We start from the raw sequence: 26938 nt of genomic DNA, 5'->3' as shown, positions 1-26938 counted from the left end.
GCTCAGTGAAATAAGCCAGGTGGAAAAAGACAAGTATCAAATGATTTCATTTATATGTGGAGCATAAGAACAAAGAAAAAAACTGAAGGAACAAAACAGCAGCAGACTCACAGAACCCGGGAATGGACTAATAGTTACCAAAGGGAAAGGGACTGGGGAGGATGGGTGGGAAAGGAGGGATAAGGGGGGAAAAGGGGCATTACGATTAGCAGACATAATGTAGGGGGTGTGCATGGGGAGGGCTGTACAACACAGAGAAGACAAGTAGTGATTCTACAACATCTTACTACGCTGATGGACAGTGACTGTAATGGGGTATGTAGGGGGGACTTGATGATGGGGGTAGTCTAGTAACCATAATGTTGTTTGTGTAATTGTAGATTAATGATACCAAAAGAAAAGAAAAGGAGGGAAGATTGATGTAAAGGGAGCAGAGGCTAAGTTGGCGGGGGCTGGGGGGCACAGTTCATTCTTGGTACTAAGAGAATGGATTGTAGGGGAGCAAGTATGTGGGTGGGAAAAACCAGGTAGAGGTGGTTGTAAGAAATGGTGACAGTGGAGATGTGGAATAGTAAATCTCTCCCAGGTATACTTTGAAAAGAGCCATGATGGGACTTACTGAAGTGAGAGGGGAGGGAAGAGAAAGAATTAAGAAAGACTCTTAGGTTTGGGGCTTGATCCATGGAGCGAATGGTGATGCCAGCTACAGAAATGAGGGAGATAGCAGAATTTTAGGAGAGAAACAAGAGATCCCTTCGGGAAATGCTAAGTTTTGGAAACTCAAGAGCCCGTCTCGGGACAGCCAGCTGCAGTCCCTGCCCAGACTCTGTTGGGATTGCCTGAAGTTCTTAGGAACCCCTGGAGAAGAAAGGGCCTGCAGTCCTGGAGTGGGGGGTAGGGTGAGTCACCACAGAGAGAACAAAGCATAAAGCAGCACTTGTCTCCAGCAAAGGCCAACCCTGAATGTGCTTGGAAACAGAGACATAGAGCTCAGCTGCATGCAGCTCATCACTGAAAGGTGTTTCCCAATCAGGAACACAGCCTACATCAAGCCCTCGGCATGGTGCCCTCAATTCCTTGAAGCAGGGCCCTCATCCCACCACCAGTGGGATGGAAAGCAGATCTGCAAGTGGGCACAGGCCTGCCAGCCGGGTGCCAGTCAGACATCTGCAGGCAATCAGGTGCCTCCTTGTGCATTTACTTCTGCTCTTGACTGCTTTCAAGCTAAGAAAAACAAATTTCTTCTGTAACCACTGGCTTGTGCCTTGGGACTTGCTAGGCTTCTGGGGAGGTCTAGGATGACCTAGGAAGGCCGGAAGCCTTGTCCCCTAGCTCTAACCTACCAGCTACATTTTTTCAGGCACATTTTGGGAGTAACTCAAGTCTGATGCCCTTTGGCCGTGAGCGCTGCAAGAATACTGTCACTGGGCAGCCTGGGATGCAGAGCACCCATTCCTCAGCCCTGGGACCTCTCTGTGAGCCTCTGCAATTGAGTCAGTTCTCATTACAGTCCAGCAACGCACTCTCTATCCATCAAGGAAAAATGAAATTTCCTATTTACTTCCATTGTTCCATGCCCATGAGATTGTTTTAAAAACTCTACCCCACCACACCATTTCCCCTCTCTGATAAGGCTATTTTCACTAGCACCAGAGACTGAATGTGCAAAATGGACAGTGGCCAAAACATACATAAAAATAGAACTCTGACCCATAACCTGCAGGAACCTGCCTAGGAAACCAAACCCCTTATCTATAGTAAACAGCCCAGGAAGCCAGCTTGCTGTAGGTCAGGCCTATAGGAAAGTCAGGTTCCTATCTCAAAGGACGATGCAGAAAGTTACACAGTAACTCCTCTAACAATCAGCCCAAAATGGCCAGGTTTGATTCATAACTTCTAGCTTCACTAATTTTTGACCCTGCTTTCAACTTAGGACCAAACAGAAGAAGCCAGTACATACCTCTAACCATCACATAGGCTGCCCCACTTCTAGTCAGCCTGCCTCCAGCTTCCCCAGGCCACCAGCCTCCAATCAGAACATATCTGAGTCCTCCCTTCTCTCTACTATAAAGCTTTTTCCCTCCTCTGCCTTTGAGTCTCTGCCAAAATGCAGGTGACAGTGACTGACTCCCCTGCTCTAGCAAGCTCTGGATAAACAGCCTTTGCTCACCTCATTTGGTCAGTGATCATGTATTTCCCCAGCCATTTATTGCCTTTTCCTTTAGGAATTTCCAAAAATAATAGTGCATTTGAGCAACCATATTGAGCCCCAGTGTAATTGGATAGAAATTAGCCTTCTGTAACAAAGAAACCCCAAAATACCATAGCCCAAATATAACCAGAGTTCACTTCTCTCCCATATTCCTGCCTGCAGTAGGGCTGGTTGAGGGTGGACAGGAAACTCAGTTCCTTGAGGCCACTCAGGAACCCATATTTCCTTTTCCTTATTGCTCTACCATTCCCTGGGTTGTACAGGGAATGAGCTGGCTCAGCCCCACACTGTGATCTGGCTACAAGAAGGAAAAGTTTCCCTTTCAAGGATGTGGTCTGGAAATGTACATTTCACTTTATCTTACAACTAGCCAGAACTTAACTATATGGCCAAACATAACTGTCAAGGAGGCTGGGAAATGTAGTCTCTACAGGTATTTAGTTCCTGTAGAATGAAAGGAAGAGGATGTCAGAAGACAACTGACAGTCTGGCCCACATGATGCTGGGTACTAAGGGATATAAAATACACATAGCTTTTGTCCTCAAAGGTTAACTAATAATGATTCATGTATAGGGTGAAGACTAGATCTTATATCCAGATATTTAGACCTTCCACACTCTGGCTCATAGCTCTGTCCAGAAAAGTCCCCCTTTCCCTTCCCTCCTGTGAGCTCCTGCCAAATGGAACCCTGATGTGCTGTGCCATAAGAACCACTTCTAAATTCAGATTAACTCCTTTAAATATTTATTTCATCAAATTGCATAAAGAGTTTGGAAAGCATGCCCCTGAATGCTGGTGAGGGTGAGGGAGAAGCTGTCGGGTATTTTCTCCACCACTGCACTTACTGCTCTATGTAGTCACTAACCCTTTATTCGTCTGCTCCCTGGGCCCAATCGTGAATTCAGGCAGAGGCCATGTCTGTGTTCTCCATCACGATATTCCCAGAGCCTGGCCAGGCCTGGGCACGCAGCTGGTGTTGGACAAGCATGCTGGGCCCGCCCTCCTTTCTTGAGTCCTGTCACTGGAGGAAGGCCCTCGTGGAATGCAGACGAGATTTGCCCGGCCCAGACATTCACCAGATGGTGACCCCTGAGAGTCCAGGCAAGCACATGACAGAGTAACAGAGAATTTTAAGCTCATATCATCGTGATGGTTAATTTTCTGTGGCAACCTCACTAGGCTAAGGGAGCCCCAGAGAGCTGGTGAAACATTATTTCTGGGTGTGTCTGTGAGGGTTTCTGGAGATTAGCATTTGAATCAGTAGACAAGTAAATAGATCACCCTTGGTTAATTTTCTGTGGCAACCTCACTAGGCTAAGGGAGCCCCAGAGAGCTGGTGAAACATTATTTCTGGGTGTGTCTGTGAGGGTTTCTGGAGATTAGCATTTGAATCAGTAGACAAGTAAATAGATCACCCTTACCAATGTTAAGTGTGCATCTAGTTCACCGAGGGCCTGAACAGGACAAAAAGGCACAGGAAGGACAGATTTGCTCTCTGTGTTTAAGGATATCCACCTCCTCTTGCTCTTTGGTGATCCTGGTTCACAGGCCTTCTGACTCAGACTGAATTATACCACTGGCTTCGCTGGTTCTCTAGCTTGCAGACAGCAGGTCATGGGACTTCTCAGCCTCTATAATTGCATGAGCCAATTTTTATAGTAAATCTCCTCATATGTATCTATATCATCTCCTTTTGGTTATGCCTCCTGGAGAACCATGACTTAATACAATCATAATCTGCTTGAGCTAACACAAATATCGCAGTCCCAGAGAAGCTGTTGGGGTGCCCATTCATGGGTTCAAGATCTGTGAATATTTCTCTCCTGTAGAAAGGGGGCAGTTCTCAGGCTCATGTGGCCTGGCCACTGGCCCATGCTTTGGTCTGTTACTCTGTTCCCTGGAACAGTAGGTTCTATAGCTCATTTTGGTGTGGCACAGTCAAATCTCCTCCCCACAGAGGCTGATGAATTAGCATCCATTCTAGAGATTCAACAGGCTCTGCTCTCCCCACCCCCTAACCACAGAGCCTCAGGCCAGGCCATTTCAGGCCTGTGGTGTCCTGAGCAGCTTGAAATCTCTTCGAACAATTGACTTCTATTTACAGAAGAGGCTGAATTAGCAGCTGTATGTGGCAGAAGGGTTAATAGGGAGGCTTGCTGGTGTCAGCATTCCACCTCTCCAGTGGCCTAAGCAATTCAACTCTGACTCCAACTTGCATGCTCTGCTCAGGCAAACAAAAGCCCTGTATGACTTTGTTTTGAACACACCCCACAGCAGTCTCAATGCTTATCCTTATGCAGGTCTTCAAATGATTCCTTCCAGTTCTCTTCCTGAAAAGAGTCATGGTGTATGTACAATTTTTTCCACCATGTTCCATTTCCAGTTCTGTTTTAGCATTCCTTGCGAATGGCTGCTGTGCCTGCTCACCCAGACCTCATCTCAAACAGCTCAGCATTGGCTTCTGTCCTCCCCCGTCCCCCACAGCCCCAGCCCCAGCCCCAGGCTTCTCTGTCTCTCATCCCCAGCCCCAAGGCCTGCGCTTGCAGCCATCTGCCTCCCATGGGGGCTACCTTAGGATGCGGGTGGGAAACAGCCTCAGTAAGCCCCCTGCATTCCATGCCTCCGGCCCTCCAAAGAAGCAAATCACGGCCTTAAAATAAGACAAACTTTAGGCCTGAGTAGGAGTGGGAAGACTGCCAATTATAATCTTTTAATTCAAGGTTGCTAGTACATGGACTATTTCTATTTTTAAACAAAGTGAACCTTTGATGTTCTGACTTTTTTAAAAAAAGTAAAAAGAGAAAGAAAAGAAATGCTTTCCTCCTATGAATTCAACCCCAAGAATTGTGTTAAATCAAGTCCTCAAACGTGGTGGCAGTTTGGGTGGATGGAGGAGCTCTGATTTGCGCTGGACTCCAAACTGCTCTCTGGTTGCCAAACCCTGATGCGCCACGTTGCTTTCAGCAGGCACACCGAATCCGGACTTCCTGCAGCCTGACCTTCGAGCTGCTTTCCCCAGCTTTATCCACTTAGTCTCAGAAATTTGAATGGAAGTTATTTAGCTAGCGGTTTCTGTACATTTAAATGATTACATTGTTCACGTTTTGACACCTGCAAATGCCCAAGAGTCTCAATCTATTCGTTATCTCATCATTAGCATCTGTAGCTTTCCCTATCTGCTAATAAGAAGGGAGCTGGGGGCTGAGATAATCTCTTCAGAAACTATCCCAGGATTATGTCCACTGACATCACAGAAATATAGAAATGATAAATAGAAGCTGCATGCTTTGCAACCACAAAAAATAATTTGGGCTTATCCTTCTCTCCAAAAAAGTTATGCATTCTTTAAGATCTGAATTTTATAAGCAAGGACCAAGATGGTGGAGGACTTTTTGACTTAATGTATTTAGGATACGTTCTGCTCTATGAATCATCGTGCTGGTAGGAGCAGGAAGAAGCCGGGAGATGGATGAGAGAAAACGGGGGTGTAGGTGGGAGAAAAAGAAGAAGGTGTGGGCTATTCTAGACTGTTTCAGGCAAGGGGTGCGTCTCAAACCACCCTATTTTTCATCACAGTGAGTGGGGTTTCTTGCATTTTCCTCTGCCCACACCCCTCACCACCTCACCCACCACCACTCGGAGATTTCAGACTTCCTTTGGTGTGGGGAGGATACTTTGCCTTCTGGTTCTTCCAAGAGCCCATGAAATAATATACCTTTCAACACTAGTCCTAAAGGAATACACACCTAGTGAAGAGGGAAGGCGGGAGTAGTGAGTCATTCATGATGAAACTTTCACAAGTCTAAAGGGAACTGAGAAAAACAAGGATAATTTTATATAGATATAGATATATAGTTGGTAGATATAATGGTATAAGATTACTAATTCATTTTGGGGGAGAGACTGTTCATTATACTGAAGGTATGCTTTTATCACTACTTTGGAGTCAAAAAGCCATGTTATGAAAGAGCTATAATGGAAGATGACAGGGTTTTGGTTTTGGTTTTAGTTAATCTGTCATTTGGCAAAATTAATTGTTGACTATATAGTTTCCCCCACCTACCATTCCTTCTTAAAATTTTACTAATTTGCGAAATTACAGTTCTGAGAAACCCCTGACCAAAGCTCCAGGTCTCCGTGGGCTCCTGCAAGAGCCCTGCAGTGGGCGCTCTTGGCTTGCGTGGAGGGCGGGCTGCCGCTGCCTGGTGCTGGCCCGCAGAGCTCAAGGCCAGAACTAGGTGAGGGCACACAGGCCCCCTTTGCTCTCCTCACTCTGTGTGAACCTCTTCTTTTGGGTCCTCTCTGGCTCTCCCAGGGCACCCCGTCAAGCTGGAAGGAAGCCAGGAGGATCCCCTCTTGACAAGGGAAAGGTCCATGGCCCAGGCCTCTCTCCTCAGCATTCTAGTCTGGTTAGGAATCCCTGCCCGGGGGACATGGTAAAGTTTGCTTATTGGAAGAGCTGTTCCTCCCCCACCCCACCTGGGCACACCCTCACCTCCCCCTTGATCTCCTCAGGAAGCTACACTGACCACTATATACAGTCAGCCCTGGCTGGAATGGTCCGGTGTCCTGCACCACATAATTGTAAATTCATCAGAAGGCCATGTGATCTTTATCTTTCTTTAGTGCGAGGCAGCCATTTGGCATTCTTTGTAATTGCAGTTTATGAAAAGACAGATTGAGCTCAAGGGAAGTAGACAGACCTCAAGTACAGAGCCACAGTGATATATTTCTGCTACACACAAATTCAGAGAAAAATGGGAACTTTGCAACTTTCTTGAGCAATGATGGAGAGGAGAAGAATATTGAGGGGATTGCTTTTATATCTGATCCCCTTGGTGGGCCACCTAAACTGTTTTAAAAGTTAACCACAAATAGCCCAAGGAATGTATCACAGTGGTCTGTGCAGACCTAGCTTTTGTTATATGAATCAGCTGTCTATTGCCACAATAATACTGCCTGACAGTCAACCACAGAACCTCAGTAGACATACAACAAGCAATTACTTAGCTCAGAGTTTGCAGGTACATGATTTAGGCTGTAGTCCGGTTGACAGTTCTGGTCTTAGCTGAGCTTACTCTCATGTCTGGGACTCAGCTGACTGTTGGCTGATCCCGATGGCTGGGACCGAGGTCACTCAACTCTGCTACCCCAGGTCATCCTAGCATAATCTGGGGTATGTTCTCATAGCAACTGCAGAGGAGCAAGGTGAGTGGAAAGGCACACTTTTCCAAGCCTCAGCTGACCTCACACGTGCCAACATTCCACTAGCTAAAGCAAGGCCCAGGCGCAGAGCCACAGGGAGGGCTGTGGCCAGGGCCTACCTGGTGATGGGTGTGGATGCAGGCCAGCTGCAGCGTCAGCACAAGGAAAGCAGCCCGTCTACCACACTACACTTGTAAGGTTTCTATTTAGAGTGAATCTCAATTTGGAGCAAGAAGAGACAGGAAAGTGTTAAAACACCACCTTTTCTTTCTCTCACTTCCCTACCACACACCTGTGCTCCCCCAACAGGCCGACCCATGAAGTTTACAGAAATGAAGGGTATGTTTGTGGATAATTTTTAATAAATAACAACAAACACCTCTCAGGAATCCCTGAAATATGGGGAGGTAAGGCAGTCTCGTGTTGCTGTTTATGTGAATGAAGGTGTGCCGCTCATCCCCACGAACCCAAACTGTCAAGTGTTCGCAGCTGTGCATTTCCGACTCATGCACGTACACTTGCCAGCCATCCCTGCAGCTGTGCGGTTGTGGACCAGCCCTCCTCTCCTACGTCCATGCCACCCTTGGTATAAAGTGCCTTCAGCCTCGCTGACAGCATCTGTGAATGGAGATACCACTCCAGAGGTGGAGGGACAGCACAGCGGGTACAGGGCTTAATGGAGAGCGGGTGACTTGGGTTTGATCTCTGGTTCGGCTGCTCCCTAGTGCAGGGTCTAAGATCAGGCCCAGCCAAGCTCAGGCAAGAGTTAAGACAAGGGGGTGTCTCGCAGGGAGTGGGACGGCAGCTGAGCCTTGGGAAGGAAATGTGTCAGGGACTGACAAGAAAGAGCAGTTCACTCTTTGCTTTTTCCCACCACCTGCTTTACCTGCTCCATCCCACAAGGCAGCAAGAAGCAGCTGCCTCCCAACTCCTGCGTTCCCATGTCAAAGATCCAGCCACCTGTGGATTGTGACTATCAGTCCCAGACTCAATTTCCTGGGGAAGGACATCTGATTGGCTAAGCCTGATTTCCAGGCCTGTTCCAGGAGGCAGTGACGTGGGACAAACAGGGCTGCTGTGGTCCCAAGGAAGTTTCCAAGCAAGGCTGATTCACTGCTAGCAGGGCAGACTCCCAAGTATACTGTAATACAGGCAGGTTCTGCAGCCTCTCAGCATGTGTCCTCATTTGTGAAATGCAGGAGGTGTTAGACCCCGCCTCTCTGGACAGTTGTGAAACTTGACTAATTTCAATACATTCCTAAAAAAGAAACTTTTCATGGACTATAAAACACTGCAAAATATTAATTTAATGTCTCTTGTAATATGTCCTTTTATTCATATCCTGTCAAACTACAGAAGGTGTGAGAATGGACATGTTGGAGATCAGGCAGGAGTAGGTCAAGGGGCCAGTTGCTGTTTTTAGATCCTAGGCATAGCCAAAAAGAGTGCCCAAAGCTACAGAAAATATTCTTAAATTATCTTTGTTTTTCCTAATTCTAGAATAGCATATTCTTATTATAAAGATCAAAATAATATAGAAACATATTCAATAATAACTACAATATCCCCTGTGATTCACTCCTCCTTCCACCCTGAAGACCCCAACAACCCTGCTAACATTTGGCACTGTCCTTGTAGGTGGTTTTTATGCATCTGTCCTCATGCACATGCACCCACACCCACACACATGCGTGCACGCACACACACACACACACACACTCACTGAATCGGGACTGTTGCTTTTTCCAACGAAATGGAATCATGCAACACATATTGTTCTGAATGTGCTTTTCATTAACTCCTCCAGGGTCAGTATATACCGATCTCGTATCCACGGCTTAGTATTACTTTGCATGGCTGCGCACCAGAGTAGCTATTGTTAGACACGAGCAGTGTTTATCTAGACATTGGTATGAGAACATTGGTGTCAAAAACAAAATTTGTTCTTTTTCTTTTTTAAACTTTTTAATTTATTTTTTCAGAACATGCCAAAAGCCTTTGGAAAAGAGAGAAATAGTAGGAAACTCAAGTAGAAGCAAAGGCAAAAATAAATGCAGTCTGTCACTGGGTAGGTAGCAGGGCCATGACAAGATGCCTGGCTCACTGCAGTGTTAGTGACATCAGTAAGACCCAGGGCTCAATGAATTCATGTTGAAATATAAATGAGTTCAACTTTATCTTCGGATATCAGAGCTCAGAACAGTATGGAGACATGTTTAAAGACACAGTTCAAATGACTAGCCTGGAGGTTTCCACACATGCGCTATCTTTATTCTGATATCCTCAAGTCCCTCCCAAATTCATACTCTGAATTGTACAGGCTTTAAAGAAACACAATCTTACACTTAAGGCAGGATGATGTTTCTCTCCACCTGCCGTCCATCCTGGAAACAGAGCACTTACTCATGCTCCTTCCGGGGCCTTGTCCTTATCAAACCAAGATACCAGAAGAGGTCTTTGGTAAGGCAGAGAAAAGCAACAGTGGCTTTGTTAACATTCTACCCACCAGAATTAGGCAAAGAGAGAGGAAGCAACCTCATCTGTCTGTTCCACCAACATTTACTGTCTGTTTGCAACATGCCAAGCACCACTCTAGGCCCTCAGGACCCAGCATTCAGCTCATGGGGGTCACATTCTAGAGGAGGGATATAAACAAAAGCTAAATAAATGAATAATAGAGTATATTAAAAATTGTGAACATTATAAGTAAGTTAGGAAAGGGGGTATAAAATACGAAGATTAGGGGTTTTCCCATTTTCAATACTATATTCATTTCCTGGGGTTGCAGTAACAAAGTATGACAGACAGGGTGACTTAAAACAGCAAAAATCTATGTCCTCATACTTCTGGAAATGAGAAATACAAAATTAGGTGTCAGAGGGGGCATGTTCCCTCTGACAACTCTAGGAGAGAACCCTTCCTTGCCTCTTCTAGCTTCAAGTGGCTGCCAGCAACTGTCGGTCTTCCTTGGCTTGTCCAGTCTCTGCCCCCATTGTCACATGGCCTTCTTCCCTGTGTGTGTGTTATGTCTCCATTTCCTTTTTTTAAAATAAGGACAACAGTCACTGGATTTAGGGCCCACCCTAATCCAGTATAACTTGATTATGTCTGCAAAGACCCTATTTGCAAATAAGGTTCACATTCACAAGTAGAGGAAATTAGGTCTTCAATATATCTTTCTGGGGGACATAATCAACCCACAACAGTAATGAAGACTGTCTCACTGAGAAAATGACACTTGAGCAAAGTCAAAAGAAGTGAAGAGGCATGCCAGGTAGACATCTGGGAGGAAAGAATTCCAGGCAGAGAGAAAAGCAAAGTAAAGGCTTGGAGGCGGGACCATGACTGGAATGTTCAGATTGACCACTGTGGGACAGTGTGCACAAGGGCGAGGGGCAGCTGGCGGAGTCAGAGAGGAGACTGGGTCATACCAGGGACGGGTTTTTTTTAATGCATTTTTTTGTTTTTCTTTTTGTTGAAGTATAGTTGACATAATTTATAATAGTTTCAGGCATATAACGTAGTGATTCCACATTTATATATATTACAAAATGCTCACCATAAGTGTAGTTCCAGGTGTCTCTCGAAGGGGGATTTGAGACAAATTCACTGAGACAGATGAGAGAAACATGAAGCTAGAATATCAGCTCCACAAGTCTGGGGTATTTGTTTTTTTGGGCCCCAAAGTCATAGCCAAGTACCTGGCACAGTGCAGCATGTAATAAATATGTGTCTACTTTCCCAACTTCCTTGTGCCTGCTCTGCCTTGCTAATCTCAGAGTGCACATGCAGTGAAGACCTGCGGAGACTGTCCAGCCATCATTGTCCCAGCACATGGCCCATAAATTGTACTGACACCAACTCCAATGACCAGCACCAATTCTTCTCTTGCTAGGGAATTTTGAAAAATCAACTTTTGTTTTAAAGAGTAAGCCTTTAAAACAAAACTGACTGACTGAATAAATGAATGACTGAGTGGAAACTAAAGAGTTTTTTTTCCCTTCTATTTTTTCCTCTATCTCTAGGATTCCACGTGTACTTGACTCTCTAATAGTAAGATTTATTTTTCTGGAATGGATAGTTAAAATTAACTAAGACCTTACAAAGACAAATATCTATGGCCATAAATAATACTCAACCCCAGCCAAAGGCTTACTCTTTAAAACAAAAGTTGGTTTTTCAAAATTCCCTAGCAAGAGAAGAATTGGTGCTGGTCATTGGAGTTGGTGTCAGTACAATTTATGGGCCATGTGCTGGGACAATGATGGCTGGACAGTCTCCGCAGGTCTTCACTGCATGTGCACTCTGAGATTAGCAAGGTAGAGCAGGCACAAGGAAGTTGGGAAAGTAGACAAAATATATAATGCAAATCCACAAATATTTCTGAGCCAACAGAAGCTAATACATAGAGGAAATGATGGATAAATTCAGCTCTATTTTTGAAAAAAAGCTTCTATACAAACACCACCATTCAGAAAATGAAAAAAAGAGGCAAAGTCTGCCAGAAGGTCTTTGCAATGCATATAAATGACAAGGAATTATCTAGAACATATAAAGAGCCTATACAAACTCTCCCTCCCCCAAAAAAGAAAAATGAAAGAATATGAATAGGCGATTTACATTAATGAAAATATAAATAAGTCTAAAATATGCTCAATCTCACTGATAATCAGGGGAAAAAACTGAACAGTAATATACCATAAACATCAAAAACTGGCAATACTTGAAAAGTTTGATACTATTCAGATTTGGCAAGGGTGTGAGAAGAAATGTAAATTAGTACAACCACTTTGGAGAACATTCTGGTAGTAGCTACTAAAAGAGAAAAGAAAAATTCACATACTGTCTGACACAGCAATTTCACTTCTTAGTAACTACCCTCAAGAAACACTTATTCTTATGTGTAAGAAAGTATGCCCAAGATGTTCATTGCTTCTAATAATGAAAACTTGGAAACAATGTAAATATCCAGAAATGGAAAATTACTAAACATACTTTAGAATCTGTGCATTTAAAAAGAGATATTGAATGGCTAGATCTTTAAGATACATTTTTGAGCAAAAAGAGAAAATTACAGAGCCTGAAAATATGATACTATTTATGAAAATAGAAAGCAAATGAAAACACATGGCTGTATTGTATCTATGGGTACATTTAAGTAAGCACACAACAAAAAAATCTAGATGGAAACACACCAATTGATAATAGTAATTTAACCCTGGGGAGGGAGGGAAAAGAACAGGGGTAATTTTATTTTTACAAGTACTTGAGCAACTTCACATTATGTGAGTACTTCAAAATCAATATACAAAAATATTAAAATCAATTATAAAAATGGTAAAGCAAGCAATACAAGAATATCAAAAAGTTTCAGCCCAAGGGCATTGTTGGGCTTCATGAGAGGAAGGACTATCACTGGGGTTTGGTCAGGAGGCCTCTGCAGAGGGGTGAGACTTAAGACATTATTGGGGGGGTCACTGAGAGTAAGCACACACATGAGCAAGACAGGGCAAGGGAGTGGGCTGCCTTAAGCAGGATGCATTTGGAGAGCACGAAAGAGCCCTTCCTCACTGGATGTCTCTTAAAATGGCTGTGTAATTTTTTTCTGATGATAAAATAATCCATGCTTATTGCCCCTAAATCCAATCAATACAGAACAATATAAAGAAATATCCACCACCACCCCCATCCTGGATAGCCACAATAAATATATGGGCGTACCCACCTCCCCTGACTGCCCCTCAGTACCCAAACACAGACACCGCCTATCAGGGGTTCCTCCCCCTGTGCCGAGCCCAGGGACTCCCCTCAGAGCCCCACAGGTCACAGTGCAGGGTGTGTCATCATCCAATTCCCTAGTTAGGCCCCATTGAGGAAGGAACTACCGAAACATTCTGTGCTGGAGATGACAATGAATTGGATGCAAATACCTTCTAGTCAAGGATAAATGTTATTTCTTTTTTTAAAAAAGAAGGAATTCCTGTTCCTCAAAACTACATTTTACCCCTGTTCATTGGAGGTATTGCCTTCCAGCAAAATGCCACTAAAAAATCCCCTGTTGGCATTGTTACCCAGAAGTGGAAAAGACCAGGGTGCAGCTGTACCTCCTAGGTTTATTCCCAAAGTTATCCCCAAGGCCCTTGGCCAATAAAACAAGGAGCCAAGTTTGAAATGTTTGGACAGGAAAGTGATTTCCTTCAATCCAGTTGATAACTCCTAAGCGTTTTTTGACCAGAAGCTTGTCAACAAGAGATAAACATGAGTGGTAGCTTAGGGAAAGGACAGACAGTTGCTGGGAGGTCAGGACTGGGCAGGTGCTGACTAGCCTATGCTTAGGGCAGGAGCTTCTCCCTCCTCCTCAGGAGGGAGGTGATCACCCAGATGGTCCTGCAACCAATCGGTGTGTCCGATAGAGCTGCATTTCTGAGGACCTGTATGACTGGGGAATTGGGTAAGGAATTGGTGGAGTTAATCACCAATCAAGTGGTCCTTACTGCTTTCTTAGGTCCTAAATCAGCAACAGTGGCTTTTGTAAGGAGCCCTATGTCCACACTGCATGCAATTAAACACGACCACAGTAACAGAGGTCTGATGGTATGTCAAGGATTTTGCCAGACTCTGGGATGCTAAAATGAATGGGACACCATCCTTAACCTCAAGGAGCTTACACTCTAGTGGCCCAGACAGATAAAAAACAGACTGACACTAATACATACAGAATAACGTAAGTTAATTATAAATAAATATTGGAGAAAAAAGGAAAGATGTAAAATAGGCTTTCAGTGAGACTACCACTTTGCAAAATGCTTTCATGTGGATAGACTTATTTAGCAGAATTTATGTAGGGGTAGCATTAGCAGGATGGGATTCCTGCTCTCAGCCAAGCAGAGTATGTTCACTGTTCCCACAACATTAAACTAGACTTCTGGCCCTCTCCTACTTCTCTCCTCTTGAATGTGTTTCCAGCCCCACCTATTTTATTCTCCATCATCCCGACTGATCCTAGGCACCCAAGGATCATCCTTGGCTGTTAGGTCAAACTGAAGTATCTGTAGAATAAGTCGGATTATGTGTTGGATGGAGGAGTGGAAAAGGATTATCAATTGAGGATAGATCACTTGAGAGAACATCTGCCTCTTACCTGATGAAATGGAGCCTTTTTGCCATGGTAATGTCACATGACAGCTTCACATCTTGCTCTTAGTAAGGGCAGTCAAGGGAGGACGCATGAGAACTCTTCAGTCCAGTCCTTGCCCCCTCCTTCCTAGCTGCATTTGGAGTCACCCCTAAGTGACCTCCTCATGTTTCCCAGTTCATGCCTTTGCTTGAGTCTGTTTTTAACTTTGCGTAACCCTGGACTGCCTATATCCTTGAGATGCCCCCTGTAGAGTTTGATGGGACTCACATTATGACGCTGCCTTGCCTCATGACCTTGGAACTGTAGCACTGGATCAAGTGACATGTGGTGATTAAAATGACCCTGTCCATGTCCCCAAGCCATGCCTGGCACAGAACCTGCATTTCAGTCCTGAGCTTGAAGTAACTTTGGAAACCTACAAAGACTCTTCCCATAACTATGAATAATTCTTGAGTTCATGGTTGTCCTCACAAGAACTCAACTTCCATTTCTTGATGTGTCATAGACTGCAATTTCAGTTATTTTTAAAGTTTTTCTCCCCCAAAATTTGTAAACATTTTTGGGGGTATGAGTCCTCTGAATCATTAGATCCTAGGCCCCCTTTCTCCATCAAGCCTAGCTTAGGCTGGTGGATGCATGGAAACTGTAATTGCCTCTAATCTTCTCATCTCAAAAGAAGAGGGATCCAGCAATCAATTCCACAGTGCCGCTGTGGCCCCTGATTAAGGCAAGGTGCCCTGAGACAAGGCAGGGAAGAGTCCCAGAAACCCCAAAGCTGTGGCCATTCCTTCTGTAGCTCCTCTACCTACTACTACCCACCCCTCACCTCCCACCACCCCTCCACCACACTGGAGAGAGGGAAGGGGTTTATGGCCCCTATTTCTCAGGTTCCGCCCATGACTCGTGCCCCACCACATGCTACAGGTTATTGAAGTTTAGAGCTCCACGGAAATCTTGAACTTGAAAAGCACTTTGGCTAGCTCGCATCCATTTTACGTTCTTGGAGTTACAACAGTCCAATTTTCTTCAGGAAATTATCTTTCCCCCACAGCATGTGGCTTGGAAAAAATGTCAGTCATATGCCCTCCTCTACCTTCTCCAAGGAGCGGGCATGGGACACAGGCAAGACCAGTTAGATGTGAATATTAAAGAGTGAAACAAGGATGGGGGAGCTCATGCACTCGAAAGGCACCCACCCCCACCACTGCCTGACACTGATTCCTTCTGCCAGCTGGACCCTGAAGCTGTCTGGTTCCTGTCCTTTTCTAAACCTCGTTCTCCAGGCTTCCCTTCCATTCTGTGAGCTAGTAGATATCCTTGTAGTAGATTATTGTGTTTTTTTGTTTGTGTTTTTGCTTAAGTTTGCTAAAGTCACTATTTGTTGCTTTCAACCAAAGCATCTTGACAAAGGATTTATCTGATTCCACCCTTCCCTTCATAAGGAACCTGAAGATCAGAAAAGGTCTTGCCTGAAGTCACACAGCAAAAGGGAATAGAGCAAGACAGAGAGCTCAGGCCACCTTCTCATTTCCCCAGACTCCCAGTATATCTTTGGCAAGTGAGGCAGGGTGCAGACACAGGTGCTCTTCCCCACAGAGGCCAGGGGATGGGGCCCCACAGCTCTGGAAACTTGTCTTCTCTCCATCTCATGTGCTGAAAGCTAAGAATCTTCAGTGTCTCTGATGGAGTCCATCATCTTCCTGCTGCTCTTTGAGCCTGACACACTAAAAAAAGCTCTGCTCCAGACTCTGAGAGGGGAATGGATGGTTAGGCGGGAAAAATGCTGTCTCAGCACCCAGAGATGTAGGACCAATTCTTGGCCCCCAACCTCTCTGTATGCTGTGGTGGGAGTCCAGTTGCCAGGAAGACTGGTACGTCCAGGGAGTGATACCTTCAGGGTGATCGGGACACCCCTGCCCCCTAAGCTCCACAGAGGCCTCACACGTATCCTGGCCATTCCCAAAACCAGTCTGAGTGCAGCTTGCATCATGTGGGCATGTTTTCAACAGCCTTCTACCAGGGCTCCCTGCCTCCCACTCTCACTTATTTCTCCCCTTCTCATTCCTTCCATTTTGGGAGATAATTGTGAGAGCAGATCATGTAGCACTGCCCTCTGCCACCTTTCCAACCTTGTGTAGCTTCCCACACCTATGGAAGCAAGCCTTCCAAACCCCTTACATCTGGACTTAACTTCCACTGGATGACCACCCACCCCACCACACACACTCCAGCTGTGCTTTCCAGCCTTCCCGCAGCTCAGTGTGGACTTCTCACCCAGGCTGTGCTTAGCTCAACCTTCTAAGGATTCCACTCTTTTAATCAATCCCTTCCTTGTTTCTCCTCCTTTGGAAATTCTTTTGTGTCTCAAGAGCTGAGTTCACACTTCTTGCTCAAAGAACTCTCTGCTCCCATCCTCCTCTCTCCAGATGGATAGTCTCTCCCCTATTGTTCCCCACAGCAGTTGGCTGATGCTTGTACTGTGCTATGGTTTCATTCTGCTTTGCAGGAGTATCAGCCTTGACATAAACTCTCACTGGATTGTATGTGCCTCTAGGGGAGGAACTATGTATCCCACCCACAGTGCCTCGCATATAATGCTCAGTTAGAATGTGTTGAATTTGTCCATTCAAAACATATTTATTGAAAATAGAACAGTAGTCATATCAACCTATACTGGTGTCATTTCTGACCAGTCTCTTATCCCTAAAATCGATTTTTCTTATTTTCTACCAAGAAGTTCTGCTTCTCCTTTGTCCCCCAACTTCTTCCCACCCTACAAGTTTCACACTGCCCTCTCCCAGCCAAATCAAATCCTAACACTTCATCACACCTGTTTCTTGTGCTATAAAGAAAATACTAAAGACACATTACATCCACTAGGATGTCTTCCTTTTTTTCCCTCCCCCCCCCCGTTTAGAGATGTAATTGTACATCACTACATAAGTTTAAGGTTTACCACATGATGGTTTGACTTACATATATTGTGAAATGATTACCACAATACATTTTTATAACTTATTACCACAATAAGTTAGCATAGGATATCTCCGTGATCCTCTTCTCTCTGTCCACCTCCCAAAGGTGGCTCTTTCCTGAATTTTGTATTGATAGATTTTACATGCATTTATCCTCTCTACAGTCTGGCCATTGAACTGGAACCTTGAAGAGACCTGATACTTCAGCAAATAAATCATATGTGGGCATTTATAACTGTGGTATAACAAGACATTCCTGTCTGATAGTATACTGACCTCCAAACTAAAAGGATATTAAAGCAGTGGGCCTACAGTTAAGAGGCCTCTTATTACTCCAGGGTTTCTTCACCCCATGAGGACTGTGTAGACCACAGAGCTTTGGGCACGCATCCTTGAGGGCTTAAGGAGACTTACCTCTTACCTTCACACAGCCAGGGTAGTAGACCAACATGGGGATCATCTCAGCCTAGCTCCCCACCTGCCAGCCAAGACCAGCCTTTGTAGACTGGTCTAGCTCTTATGTAACCTTCATCCACAATAGCAGATTAAATTTGCATATTTTCAAATTTTCAAACATTGCTGCATGTATCACTCTGCAAATTGCCTCTTTTTTTTGGCTCATCTTTGTGTTTCAAAGGTTTATAACCATGGTAAATCTCAAAAAAGTATTCCACTATATTCACATAGCAAAATTTGTATCTCTTTTTGCTGGTGAAAATTCTGACAGAGTATTGCAGTACACATGCTTGTACATATCGCCTTGTTAGCGTGTGTTTTTCTCACTTTCCTCGCTTTATGACCATCTGATGGGAATGTGAAATGATATTTCCTTGTGGTTACAATTTGTACTGTTTTATTACTAGAAAGAGTCTAACTACTGAGGCAGGGGTCAGCAAATTTTTTTTGAACAGGCCAGATAGTAAATATTTTACACCATTCATCCTGTCACAGTACTTAACCCTGTCCTACTAGCACAGAAAGCAACCGCAGACATTATAAGCTAATGGGTGCATTCCAATTAAACATTATTTTTAAAAACAGGCAGCCAGCCAGCAGGCTGTAGTTTTCTAACCCTTGTTCAAGAGACACTCTCTGAAAAACACCAGTAGAAAAATAGGTAAGATCTGAAGAGGCAATATACAGAACATAATGTTCAAATGGCCAATAAATATACAAACAGTTCAATCTGTTGAGTCAGCAGAGAGCTTGTGATAAATTTTCTCCCTGCCACTGCTCCAGGAAGCCTTCAGGTACTTCTCCTGGGATGGCAGGAGGCAGCCATCCAAATGAGGCCCATGATCCGAGCATCATGGAGCAGCTCTCCCAAACCAGAAGTGGGAGTTGGTGGGGGGCAGGCTGTCCATTCTTTGTTTACACTGAAAGTATCCAGGACCCTCCTTAGCATCCTCAGATGCACAGAAAAAAATGCACCTTCTGCTGTTCGGCAAGTGGAAAAGACAAGAACCGCATCTGGTGAAAACACTGATAAGAAACAGAAAGTTTCCAGAGCATCCTTCCTGAAGGTTAAAATCTTGCTTTGTGAAAAGAGAATTGGACAATAGGATAACAGAGCAGAGAGAAAAGACTCCAGAGGCCTCTCTGCTCGGTCAGCTATGTTTCCTCTGAACATTGCTGATATCATACATTTTAAATGACTCAAGCTTAAAGAGAGAGTTTACCGTTAGACAAAGCCCCACTCCCTGTAGTGTGAACACTGGGGAAACTGATATCTGCAAGGTTTACAAAACACTCCATCTTCCCTGGATTAGGCTTGCAACCAGGAAAAACCCTGGGAACAGATGGCTCACAATCAGGGTTTAACAAGCAGACCTGAGAGGAACTGAATTTCTACCTGCAACAAAATAATAGAGGATACCTCGTGCACTTCGCCCAGGCAGCCGGGAGCGCCCTGATCATACTGGTGCTGAAGTCGGGGAAGAACCCCAAGGAAGACAGTTTTAAAATGCAGGCCTGTCTCAGTTAAGACAATGCTAGTCCTGCTTTAACCCACCGAGATGCTTTGAAGCCTCCATTATCTCAAATATCAAACAGCTCTTAGCTAGGTGACATGGCAGATGCTGTGGGCCATGCCCAACTCCAGCACGTAATATCTGAACATAGGCCACCCCTCTTTCCCCAGGGAACCCCAAACCCTATTCCATTCTACAAACAATCTCTGTAGGATGATCCTCTCATCCTCATCCATGCCCTTCCTGCAAACCAAGTGAGGGAATACACTGCCTGAAAAGCGCAAATCTGCTGACACCATGGCAGAGACCCTGGGAAGACTTATGAGCAGCCTAGGACTCATTCTCTTAGTTCAGATTCCACAATTAGCCACTCCAGTTAAAATGTCCCCAATACAGAACATTCTCTGTAAGGTATCAATTCAGTTCTCTGAAAAAGGATGATGGGTGGATACATTTTAGCCCTAACAGCTGTTTCACAATAACTGTCCTCAGGAACTGTTTCTTTAAAGCCTATAGGACCCAAGATCAGATCTCAGATCTCATCAGAATGTAGGAATAAAGAGTGTCAAAGTAACAGAACTAACTCAGATTACATTGGCTCTTATCCATTCCTGACTTGCTCAAAGTGAGTGTCCCACAAACGGTTTTGGCATTCTCCAGAGGTGACCCACTCATGCTCCGAAACAAGTCCTCTCCCACTACTGGTTCAACTGCTGCGTTTTTCAGGAATCCCCCCATTCTGCTGGGGGTGCACACACTCATTTGCAATCTGTCAGGACCACTGGGCTCATGGACAGCTACTATCAGAGGGTCAAGATGTCACACCTTCCCCTCCATCCTCTGCCTCCTCTCGTTCCCTTCACCTCTCCAATCAACCCCCAGGGCCAGTGTCATAAGCCCTCCTGAAAACCACCTCATAAAAAGTGACATGGCACAGGGCTGCCTCCTAGCTCAAGAGACAAACCCAGATAAGCTAGTATATCAACCTGAGTTCAAGGTTGAAGACACTGTCTTGCCGGAGGTTTCCAGCTCTGGGCAAGTTCACTCTGGATTCGGTGAGACTGAATATCAACAATGGAATGTTGGGGGTAAAAGGTCTATACCAAGCTTTATTCTCATGATGGCAGATCGGGTGCAGGAATCATATCCATATCCCAGAAGTTTGCAATCCATCTCTGTCTTCTGCACCTTTGCCTCTGTGTAAAGCACTAGGTGGGGGTTTTTATATAGCAAAACAGTCAGTAATAGCTCATTGCCAACACTGCACATGTGCAGTTGGCAAGCAGATGTGAGGATCCTGGCCATGGTAACTTCCATTTTCCCTATAACAGCTTCACATAAGGAAATGAAGCACAGCAAAAGCTCATTGGACAGAAGAGAAAGGTGTTCTGAACTACTAAAAGCCTATATTTCATAATTTTAAAAAAATACATTTACTCATGTATTAACCAAAAAACATTTACTGTGCATTGATGGCAGATACATAATCAGCATGCATTCACTCCCTGCACCCTGGCCTGTAGCAGACATTGCTAGTCAGTGTTTTTCCCACTGAAGCCAGATGAGACAGTATCTTTCTCAAAAGTTCATACCAGGCAATCGTTACCAACCAATAGAATAGGCCTGTGAAATAAAACCAATTTGCTATTCCTAATCAACTGCACATTGTGACATTAGATCTTGGTGATATCAAGATGAATAAAAATTAGATGCTTGCCTTTGAGTGAGAACTGGGTAGTCAGACACATGGCATCTCACCATCAATACAGATTTCAAAGGAAGAGGGCTGTGGTAGTCAGGGCAGGAAGAACTGAAACAGTGATATTTACTTGAAAATAGTAAAATATCACAATGGGAAGGAGGAGGTAGGACAGTTCAGGCACAGTAGCATGATCAAAGGCAAGTGGACATGAATGTCCACGGCATGCTGCAGAATGTCTTGTGTTGGGGATGGACTGGAAATGTAGGGTGAAGCCAAACTTTGAAGAGCCTAAGGAAACTGAATGTCAATCAGAGGACAATGAAGAGACCATCAAAAGGGGAGTGGTAAGATCACTTTCTGGAAAAGGGAGTGATGAGAACAGACCTGAGCTTTAGAAAATCAGTTTTGCTACCAGGTGGAGACAAGAACCCGGAACCAGCAGGCCCAATTAGGAAATTAAGTTGATAGACTATGCCAGTGGTTTTCGATCAGTATTTACAGAATAAATGAATGATGGAGGCAGGGATGAGGTAGCTGAGATCCAGCCCCAACCTGTTTTAAGTAAAACAGCTCTCTTTTGCTTATAAATTGGATTTGTCTATAGATTTGGCATTCTGTGACTTTTTTTTTCAAAAAAGTTGCTTAGGGCAGGAGGTGATGAGGGCCTGAATGAAGGCAGTAACCATGAGAGAAAAAGCAGTTTACGAGAGATTTCCAAGGGCACAGAAAGTGACCAACAGGATATGAAGATGTTTTGGGTTTTGTTTTGCTTTTCTTTCAAGAACAGAGTAACATCCCAGGGTGCTAAACAAGGTCTACCCAAACCTGTCTCAAAAATGTTTTATTGCAAGTTGATATTTTAATATTATTTTAAAGATCATATTCCCAAGTAAATTCAGTATTTCCATGTTGTCATTTAATTTGCTTATTCAACTCTCTTCCCCCACCACATCTCATGAGGTGGAGCTCCTAAATGAGTGATTAGTTTCTACCTGAAATTTCACACATTTCTAATTGGTCTCAATCAATACAATTGAAGAGAACTCCCCTTGGCTTATACCCAGAATTTGTCTTCTAAACCATTAGAGAAAGTTAACAATCCCAATCCTTTAAGACATTTAATTCATGAGTGAGCTATGCTCCCAGGCACCAGTGATGAAAGACCAGGAACCCTCAGCTCCCATCTGTTCCCTCATCTTTAGTTCACCCTCCCAAAGCCTTACAGCAAAAGGCCATCCCCTGCTCACAAGAGAAATGGGGGCTGTTGAGCAGTGGTTCTCAGAATTAGAGTTCCCAAATTCTGGGTTGCAGTTCTGGGGCCTGACAATATAGAATTGACAATATGTTGCTTTTCCAGGAAAGAATATTTAGAAAACAAATGCCATTGACTATAATCACCTCCAAAAAGGCAATTCATCAAAAAGCAAGAAAAGTCATCTCAAGAATTGAGTGGTTCTTTAAATTGAATACACTTTGTTTTGTGACTTTCTGTACTGAACTGAAATGTTGTATTTCACCTTAGACGAGTGAGACTTTTGCCAGTGACCAGCACCCTCCAAGGGCCAGGTCTGAGAGCCAGCAGCGTGGTGGGTTAGCAGGTTCCAGTGCCTGGGCAGAGTTCTTGTCTCTTCCCCTGACTCCAAGACCCTGGAGTCCCAGGCAGCCTCAAGGAAGCCACCATCACAGGAAGAAAAAGGAGGTATGTGGCTGTTTTCTGAGCTGAAGCCTAGAATTTATTTTTCTGTGATTGAAACAGAGTCGTAAATGGTGGTTCATTAGTTGGAATATCAGGAACAGTCAGGCACTTCATGTAAAGTCATATAATAGGCTTCTCTAGATTGACTTGGGAATTCAACCATTTATACCATTGTTTCTATCTGGAGGTATATATGGTTTCCAAACAAATGACTTGGAAATGAATGAACTTGGAGAACAATCTGATCAGAAATTGGAGGCAGCCTGTATTTTGGGCAGCCTACTTGTCCCTTTAGTTTCAACGTGCAGTGTTATTTTTGTCCCTAGTCCCCAGATGCAAGTATTGAGTAGTGCTTAAACGGCTCTTCTTCATTAATCAACTTAGCGTACTTTCTGAAACTGTGTGCTCTTGCCACCTTTGGGGCATCTGCCTGGATGGTGGAAAGGGCTCCATCTGGAAGTTAGGAGCCCTGGGTTCTAGTTCTGAAGCTGCCTTACATTAGCTTTAAGCCTTTGGGCAAGGGACAGTGATCGTGCTGTACCTTTGAGGTCCTTCCCTTGCCAACATTCTGTGATTATGACTTTATGGCAAGGAGATCACAGATGGTGACAGAATCTTTCCAAAGCTCCCTTTGCTGGTCAAAACACAGTGAGAATAGTCCAACTACTTTATTAGGATGTCTTTAATTTTTATGGCTTTTCCACCAAATGTATTGCTTTTTTTTAGTTGGAGTGAGTTTTGGGGACATAGACTTGGCTATTATGTCCTCTTGACAACAGGCAACAGAGGATGTGGGAACCAGAAGCTTTGCAGCTTCTGTAACTTAACCATTCCCGCTGGGATTTTGATTTGATGAACCTGTTTCACCTTAGTAACTTACTGAGGCTTCTCTTTCCCTTGAATCTTTTCTTGTGACTTTGTGCTTTAAACAAGGCAAAGACTGTGCTTTAAAAATTGGCCATTTTCCTGTTTTGAAGGTGAAAGATTGCTGGGTGATGCCTGAAAAAGAAACCTCTCCTAGTAGATGGTTCTGTGGTTCCAAGCTCTCTGCGAGCTGTGCCTTTGACTTGGCAAAGAAAGTCATTGTTTGAAAAGCTATTTCTAGCCTAGCACAGCTGCTCATGGCTGAGGTTCAACAAAGCCATCATTTTTGCAGACTCAGTCGCAATACCCCCAGAGAAATTATGATGACCCAAGTGTGTGGCTTTGATGAGTGAACAAAGAGTGACCAGTTGTCCAGGGCCTTAGAGAAGTCACCCAATGTACATTTGATTATATTCTCTCTTCTTTTATCTGGCCTAATGCAGGCTTGTAAACACAAAAACCCAAAGAGAGTCTGAAACGTTCTGGGTTCCTACCCTGGTTTTTCACTTAGTGAAATCAAGGCATCTGATGATAACAGTGATACTAATAACAAGAACAATAGCCACAGTAGCAACTTCCATTTGTTTGGTCCTTATTCTATGGCAGGTAATGGACTAGGTACTTCACAGAATTACTATACCCATTTACAGATGAGGGAAAAGATATCATGTAATTTGCCAAAGAACTTGATAGCTGAGAAATAACAGACCTGGAATTTAAACCCAGGTCCACCGGGCAAAAAGGTTCATCTCATTCCACTAGCGTGCACGGATGAAAACACTGATGCAGGACATGGATGTGGAGATCTATAGCTGCCCTGGCTCCTTCTAGCTTACACATCCTTGTTACGGTTCTTTAACAGCTTGTCCTTAATTCTGCTAAAATAGCAGCCACCTCCCCAGCCTGTTCCCACCAGCATGAGAGCACTTCCTCTGTGTCTCTAGAGTAGCCAGTGGTGGTCCTGGGAGTTGCAGCCCGCATAGCATATGCCACTGCATGCGCTTCTCTTGCTCCCCTCTGTGGCCTCTAGATTAGCCATGTGATATGGTTTCTAACTTCCAATGACCTGCTGAAGCTCCTGGTGGCGCTAAACCACTTGTGACCTCTGACAGACCTTGGGCCATCTACCCTCCTTTCTCCAGCTGTTCCTGGGTCCCTTAGCGTCTCTGCTCACCCCAAGTTCTCTCATGCTGGAGGGGAAAGGACTCTACCCTCTGTGCCCTGTTCTTTTGTGTGTTTCATTTTGCATGTGTATGGTAGGGGTGGGGAGATGCAGACCAGTAGCAATCTTTCCTGGGCCTACTCCAGGGCTAGAGCTTTGTCTCTCCATACAGCCCTTCCATCCAGGCATGTAAGGTTAATGGAGTGAGTGTTCTGTTTAGTCCACTGGGTCAGGGCTCCTACCTCAGTTAGAGGAATGTTTTTCTCCCAGACCCCCAGTCCTTCCCTCTAATTCAGTATACATGTCTGTATATAGACCTATAGATTCCTGGGCCCATGGGAGTCAGGAAATGTGACTGCAGGGAGTGAGATGATATTTCCTAACAAATATTGGGTGTCCAAGTCTCAGGAGAGGAAGTCAGGGGTGGTGTGTGTTTGAACTGGATAGTATTTTGAGCTTGCTATCTATAGTGATTTTTATCCCTGTTTTTCCTCTTTCCCTCCCTTCCCATTCAAGCACATAATAGCTGCCTCTGTGCTCTCACGTCATGGGAGATTGACAGTAGAGACAAGGCAAAAACTTTCCCTCCAAGCTTTGGAGAGAAGAGCCTAAGCCCTTAGCAAAAGAGATTCAATTTTTTAAAAATACAGATTGTCCTGAAGAAACAGAGAAGGAATGAAGGGATTTCTCCAAACTAGAAAGATAGTCTTGTTTGATTAGGAGAAGGTGAAAGTGGAGGTGACAGAAAGAAGCATTTGTAAATCCTGCTTCCTGGATGAGTGATGCCAGCATGGTACAGAGGCAAAGGGACTTGGCAGGGTGGAGGGCTGGGGCGGAGGGAGCTCACAGGCCAGCAGCCTGGGGTCACGTGCAGGCCCGCAAGGGCAAGGCTGGGTCACAGGGAGGCACTGAAGACAGAGAAGCGGGGACCAGGTGGTCCACCCCAGGCGCTGGCACAGCATAAGCTCCAGAAACACCGGCATGAACAGCCATAGGGAGGGGGTCCCAAGAAGGACTGAGGCTATGCGTTTGTTTCTTTCTTGTTTGTTATGCTAGCTGGGAGAAATAAGAACTTGGCATTAGAAATGAAGTTGTTAACAGAAAATGAAATGATGAGTTCTCCTCAAACCTTGCATTTGTGGACTGGGATTCAGGCCCTCTCACGCATCTCTGCACCTCTTGTGCAAACCCAGCAGAGAAAAGGCTGTGCTCACGCTCTGGCCTGGCATTTGGCAGGGCTCGGGCCTTTTGTTCTGGACCCAAGAATAGGTAGATAGCTTTGCCCACAACCACCTTTATATTGCGCTTTCTTTTCCATTTCAGTAATCATTCAGTGAGACAGTTTTAAATGGAAAGCATTCAGTGAACAGTCTTGAGTTTTTCCAGGACCTGAAACTTCAGAGGGGTGTCACAAAATCATCTTTAGAGAAGCTGAGTGTTTGTAAGCCAAAAACACAAGAGTCCTTAAAGAGAAGTTCTAATTAAACATTGCAGGGAGCTGTATTTCCTGCCTTGTAATTGTGACGAATGGTATGATTTTGTTTTTAAACAACACCTAATCTTAAAAATGACTCTGCTGAGAAGTCTAGCATTTTTTCCAGAGTATGTCCACTGTGTATATTAAATTGACTAAACATTCACAAGAAGGAGTACAAATCAGACCCAGGAGAATCTACTGCACAGTGTAAGTAGGAGGGAGGGAGATGTTACCAGTACTGAAAATACACTAAAATTCTGATTAAAATACCAGATCCAACCCCATGCAAGCCTCTTAGGAACACTCCAAATGCCGAAAATAAAATGGAAAAAAGTGATTACCCACTGGCATCAGCACCTAATTGTTTAATGAACATTACATGGCCTGGATCCTATTACTGTTTCTCTTGCTCGACATATGCCCACTGATGATGGAAAGTTCTTTTCTGATTGCAAAGTGGCCTTCAGAAGTCAGACACCCTAAGCGATGACAAACAGGCAACATCTTTTTCTTCTTGCTCACAAGTAAATTTCTGG

This window comes from Manis javanica, chromosome 1 (assembly GCF_040802235.1).
Source record: "Manis javanica isolate MJ-LG chromosome 1, MJ_LKY, whole genome shotgun sequence".
Classification (NCBI taxonomy): domain Eukaryota; kingdom Metazoa; phylum Chordata; class Mammalia; order Pholidota; family Manidae; genus Manis; species Manis javanica.
Note: the sequence above shows the minus strand (reverse complement) of the source record.